Below are 6,771 nucleotides of genomic sequence, written 5' to 3'. Positions count from 1 at the left end.
GCAACAACATTATCTTATTTTATATTCTTCAAGATAAATATTTTTATTTTATAAAAAATAACAAGCGTGTGTGTGTGTAACATTGACTTACAGAAGTTTATTATTATATTTATTGATTGTAATTATATTCTCTAAAATCAGTTGCAATCCCAATTGATTATTTCTTCAGTTAGATTTCAAAATGTATTTGAAAATTTAAAACCCATAATTTAAAAGAGAGAGCAGTCGAGTAATGGGATAGGCAAGCAGTGCTAGCGGAGGTTGAGCTGCGAGCTCTATATTTTGAATCTGTTTTTGTATTTTTTAAAAAATAATTTTTATTTATTTATTCTTTGATTTGAATTAATATTTTTTTAGTTTTTTTTATATATTTTGATACATTGATATTAAAAATAATTTTTTAAAAATAAAATAACATTATTTAGATGTTTTTTCAAATAAAAAACACTTTGAAAAAACAACTGTAATCACACTATCAAACACTCCAAAATATCAGACAATATTAATCATTCTATATTTAGATAATATTATTTTTAAGAATGAAAGTATTTTTGATTTTTTTGTTAATTAATCACTAAGGATGAACCAAACAAAATTAAGACGACTAAATGATATAAATTTTCATTTTGAACTAAATATATGCACCCCCCCAATCAATCATGCCCATTTAGCACAATCATATTTGAAATAACATCTAAAAATTCATATATTTCTTTTTATTTATTGACATATATAGAAAAATAACTTTTTTGACTAGTTTTAGCTTTAACAAAGCATAACCTACAAAATTATATTGAGATCATTTTATTATTATTATTATTTAATTAATGTGGATGTCTGGTCAGCTCGCGCGTATCTCAACTAATCTCACGGGTCATAAAGTTAATAAATATATAAGTCTTTAGTGGCCCTGAGATTTGTGAGACTCGTGATTTCTAGAAAATAAATTTAGAATCTGACCAGTTGAGTTACATCCTTCAATAGAAATGAAATCAAAAAATAAAATTAAAAAAAATCAAGATTTTAGTTATGTTATTATTTTAGCTAAAATCATATAAATTATTAAGGAAAAGGCTTGAAAAACAATTTGCTTGCAAGTGCCGGAGCACCTGCTAGCTCTCCTGTTTCCGTCCCTGCCCCTCAGGGTTACTTTATTATTTATTGAGGCACGATTTTGACACTCAACATAATGCATGAATAAATCAGTCATTTTCATGAGAGAAATATAAATTATTGCTCCTTTCACTTTTGCTTGTACGCACCAATCTCTTGGACGCTTCAAAAGGACCGGTTCTCTGTTTCCACTCATCAATTAAAACGGTGCATTTATGAATACCATTGTTTTTTTTAAGTGGTTTTTATTTAAAAATATATTAAAATAATATATATTTTTTATTTTTGAAAAATTATTTTTAATATTAACATATAAAAAAACAATTAAATTTTAAAAAATTAGTACCGGATATTGAATTATATGCTTTGTTCGTGATGGCAAATTTGTTGACTGATGTTATTGCTCCCTGAGAAAACAAAGAGTTCTCTGAAAATGATGGCTTGCGGGCAGCACAGATGTTTGAATAATGACCATAGGGGGAAAAGGAGGCAAAAGCTTATGGAACAAGCAGTAGAAGATAAGACGGCTTTTGTATTCCAAAGCCGATATGAAGCTACAGAAAAGCGAATAATATCAGTAATAATGCATGATTCGCATTCCAGCTACAGGAAAAAGTAAAATTTCAAATTAAGTAAATCCAAGATGGGGAACATTTTGCATAATCTTTTGGAAAGATGCCGTCAAAATCCTCGACAATAATCAAGTTATTAAACCCACTTTTGCTAATTACTAATATCACGGGGTAAATAAGTTAATCCGATGAATTAAAACTATATTGTTTTAACATAAAAAAATTTAAATAATATTATTTTAAACCAAATTAAGTTATGATCGGGTCATTCAAGTTTAACCACATCAACTCTCACATGATTTTTTAATGATCTAGACTTAGGCCAGGTCTCTGGTCAACTCGTTGAGTCATGTTTGATTTAATAACACTGACTATAATTATTAAACCTTACTCGATTTGATGGGTTAATCTAGAAATTCTGTGATTCAAAAAATTTAAATAATATTATTTAAGTCAAATCAAGTTATGATCGGGTCATTCAAGTTTGACCAAAATCAACTCTTACTTGATTTTTTAATGATCTAGACTTAGGCTAGGTCTCTGGTCAACTCGTTGGGTCATGTCAGATTCAATAACACTGGTTATAGTTATTAAACCCCACTCTGTTTGATAGGTTAATCTATAAATCATGTGACTTAAAATCTAATCCGAAGCAGATTTCAAATGCAAAATTTATTATGCTAGATGGATTAAATAAAAGTATAATATTAGTTTATGAAATAATGTCAATTTTATATGTTTGAATATAAAGAAAAAAAACCAAGTTTGAAAAAAAAATTGAAGTAACTTTCTTTATTAATGCATCAAATTAGTGGACACACATATATAGGCAAAGTAATGTGTAAAAGACACAAAGTTGCAATAAAAAAAAAAATTAAAAAATTATATAATAAAAGGATGTCTACTTGAAGGGAACCTAGCAATGCAGAGACAAAATTGCTACACATATATATCTTTATATTATATAACACATTTTTTAACTATTCATGACAATAACAAACACAAGAAAAATATAGAAAAATAAAAAAATAAATTTTTTTTAAAGAGATTATAAAAAGAAAGGAAAATGAAAAAGCTGCTAAGAAAAGAAAATGATATTGAAATGACATTATTGAAATTATAGTGGTGCTCTTATTTCTCCCTCTCAAGTCTTATCAAACAGCTTAATTAATTGTGAGGAAAGAGAAGGAAAATTGGTGGGCTGTAAGGTACAGGCTTTCTCGGCTATGCTGTGAAGAACTTTGGGCCCAGGCGAGGCAGTGGGCCCTCCCGCCCCCCGCCCTCCGCTCCCCTGACAAATGTGTTAAATAAAGCACACTCGTTTTTTCAGGAAAATTTAAAATAAAATAAAATAAAAAAGAAAAAGGATAAGGAAAAGAAAGCCTGGTTGTTGCATCTTTTTAACTTATGAAGTATTTATTAGGGTGTAGTGGTTAATTTTTAAAATATATTAAAATAATATATTTTTTAAAATTTATATTTGATATTAGTACATCAAAATAATAAAAATATATAAAAATAAAATTAATTTAAAACAAAAATAATAATCAAATTTTTATGAAAAACAGGTTAAACTATATCTTTAAACAAACACTAATAGAGCTTTTATCATTTCCTGATTTTAATTAGCTTAAGAAAAATAATCTTGGTATATACAAACTAATATAAAAACTGATATTCTAAATAAAAATTATTTTAAGAGCTGTAATTTTTATAGAATCAAATCTAAACGAACAATTGAACAATCTAGGAAAAGGATTACATATCATACAAACTTTATTCTTTTAGGTTTGATCAAGGGTTCTGAGCACACAAATATATCAACCGAAATTAAGTATATTTTTTTTATATATATAAAAAGTTATGAGATCACACTTCTTTCACCAATATAGTGTATTTCAATAAAAATAAAGGCTGAATTATACTCAATTTTCTTCAATTATAGGTCACATGGATATTTTACCTAGAAGTGAGCAAAAAAATCAAAAAATCGATTAAACCGAGAAAACCAGAAAAAAATAACCGAAAAATCAAACCGTAAAAAAAAATCGATTAAACCGATTAAAATTTTAAAAAAACCAACCGGTTCGGTCTTGGTTTTATAAGTCTGAAACCGAAAAAACCGAACCGAACTGAACCCAAACCAAAAAACCAAAAAAAACCAAAAAAACCGAGCCAAAACCGAAAAAACTGAGACAAACCGGTTTGAACCGGTTTTTGTCCTAAAAAACCAAACCGAACCGAAACCGGTCGGTTTGAACCAGTTTCGGTTTTTTTAAAAAAAATTCAATTTGATTATTTTTTTGGATAAAAACCGAACCGAACCGAAAATGATCACCCCTAGTTTTACCTATGCTGTTAAAAATAAAAATTTCGTGGATGTATTGTTATTGTTATGTTTGAGCTAACTCTAAGAAAAACTTGAAAAAAGAAGAATTAACTTTACTTATATCACATGGATGTTTGACCTAGCTGTTAAAAATAAACATCGCATTATTTTCCTTAAGAAATTTTCTGAATTAATAAGAAATATTGCCAGAAGAGAGCTAACAATTTGAGATAGGAATTAATATTGAAGGAAAATATAAAAATTTCTTTGAATACATTATGCATTCTGCACGTGTAATCATAACAATTAGTCTTTCATTTACTTTAGGGAACAGTAATCAGTGCATGTCGCATTATACTGTGGGTAAGATCTTAAATTAATATGCAACGTAAGATGTTGTGAATATATTTTTCGGTATCATAAAAATTCTTAATTGAGAACTTGAAAGAAGATATGTGCATTTTTTAAAATAAATTAAAAAAATATATAAACTGATAAATAATAAAAACAATTGTCAATATTAATTAAAGATTAAAATGAAAAGTTGGTTCTATAGATGTACGTGTATATAAATATTTGACCTTGTGATTTAGATAAATGATAAATTTTTTATTTTTTTATTTAAATTTATGAAAATGAAAAATGATCTTTATAAAAAGACAATGACTTAAATTATATAGAAAAAAATATTTTTTCCATCAAAATTATCTTTATTTTTTCATGTATTGTTTTTTGTTTATCAAATAAAAATGAAGGCAATTAAAATAGAAATGGAATTTTTTTTATTGATTTAAAATAAGAAGTGAAAACAAATGTATCTCTCTAATCAATTTCTTATTTATGTGTTTTTCTTTTAAACAATTATATTTTTAATCAGAAGTATTGGTTTTTAATTTGAAACTTATTATAAATAGAAAATAATGTTATCCATAGATATTTCCTTAACCATCATTATTCTCAATAATTCATAATTTATTTAATTAATCATTGTTATTCTTAAAAGTCCATAATTGATTTCTTTTATCATTGGTGTCCTAAACAATCCATAATTGATTTATTTAATTATCGGTATCCTCGACAATTCATAATGTCAATTTTGATTCAACAATTAATAATTTTTTTTTTTAGTTTAACGTGGGTGTCCGGGCCAGCTTGCGCGCACCTCGACTAATCCCACGGGCCCTGAAGTTAACGACCATGTAAGCTTCCAGTGGCCATCACATGAGCAACCACAGGGCTCGAACCTGAGACCACAGAGGAAGCAAACTTCTTGGTCCCAAACTCTTACCACTGAGCCACCACCTAGATGATTACAATTAATAATTTATCTCTTTCATGATTGATATTTTTACAATTACATATTGACATCGTCAATATCACTCTCCACCATAGTCATTGACCTTACGATGACCTCATACTCATTTGCACTGTATACTTAGTCACCCTTCTCTTGGACTAAGTGTCCAAACTAACAATACCCTTAGTTACCCATACTACAACAACTAAGTATTAACATCTTGGGTGACTATATAATGCTTTAAACCATGACCCTACTTACCTACCTCTAGGGATTAAGCATGCCAATATGCACCATCCTTAGTTACCATGTGACTAAATATCAGAGCTATAGGAACATATTAGCCATCGTTACCAAGATTAACAAGTATTATTCACATAACACTTAGTTATCAATTCTATTATCATTAAGTATCATTCACGTACTTTTGTTATCGACTCTATGATTACTAAGTATCATTTACATACCAACTTAGTCATTATCATCATGGTGCTACGTTTCATTACATACCTTTAGTTATTATCATTATGATACAAAGTATTGCTATCCACTTTTGATCCCATAAAAAATTAAAAAAAAATAGAAAAAAACTAAAATTCATGAGGATATATATATAAAGAAAACCAAGAAAATTGTTCAAGTTGTTGGTGAAAGACTAAAATGACAAGTGAAAAAATTAGAGCATTAACATGTATATAAGAATATTGATAAAATTGACAACCGGATTGTTATTTTTATTGACAAAGGATATATTTAGTAAAAATATTTTTATTTAAAGTAAAAAAATATAAATTTAGATAGATAAATATTCAATAAAAATTTTGAAAGCCAATAGGAGCATTATCTGCCTCTGCCAGGAATAAAACTACCTTGTAAAGGACCAATAAAACTACCATCAGAGTACTTTTCTGCTAATCTTTTTATCAAAATCACCGTTTTACACGGTTCCTCTTTCTTATCACCATAGTTAAAGTGTGAAAGAATGGGGTACATCGACGTTGTACCCCATTCAAGGGAGCCTCTAACCTTCTTTTCCGTCTAAATATGTTCCCAAATTTCATTTTGTTAAAGATTACGGGTTCCTCTCTTACCGTATCAAGACCACGAAGCACATCCCGATCACTGCTACGCCAAGCATTGGAGACAATCTCATGATAGTCATCATGGGTGGTCCATGCTACTTCAAAACAAAACGGCCTCTCGTTGACAAAAAGAGGTAGCCCACCATGCATATCTTAGAAGAATTGGGTTATGATAAGACTTAGGGAATGAATTGCGCAAATTATTATTAGCAAGTGCTCGATCCATCCTCTTCACTATGTGTCTCGCCCCGTAAATATGTCTATGCTATGTAAAGTTTTTTTTTTTTTTTTTGTTAATATGGGTGTTCGGACTAGCTTGCGCGTACCTTGACTAATCTCACGAGTCCTGAAGTTAACAATCATGTAAGCCTCCAGTAA

Source organism: Populus trichocarpa, chromosome 18 (assembly GCF_000002775.5).
Source record: "Populus trichocarpa isolate Nisqually-1 chromosome 18, P.trichocarpa_v4.1, whole genome shotgun sequence".
Classification (NCBI taxonomy): Eukaryota; Viridiplantae; Streptophyta; class Magnoliopsida; order Malpighiales; family Salicaceae; genus Populus; species Populus trichocarpa.
Note: the sequence above shows the minus strand (reverse complement) of the source record.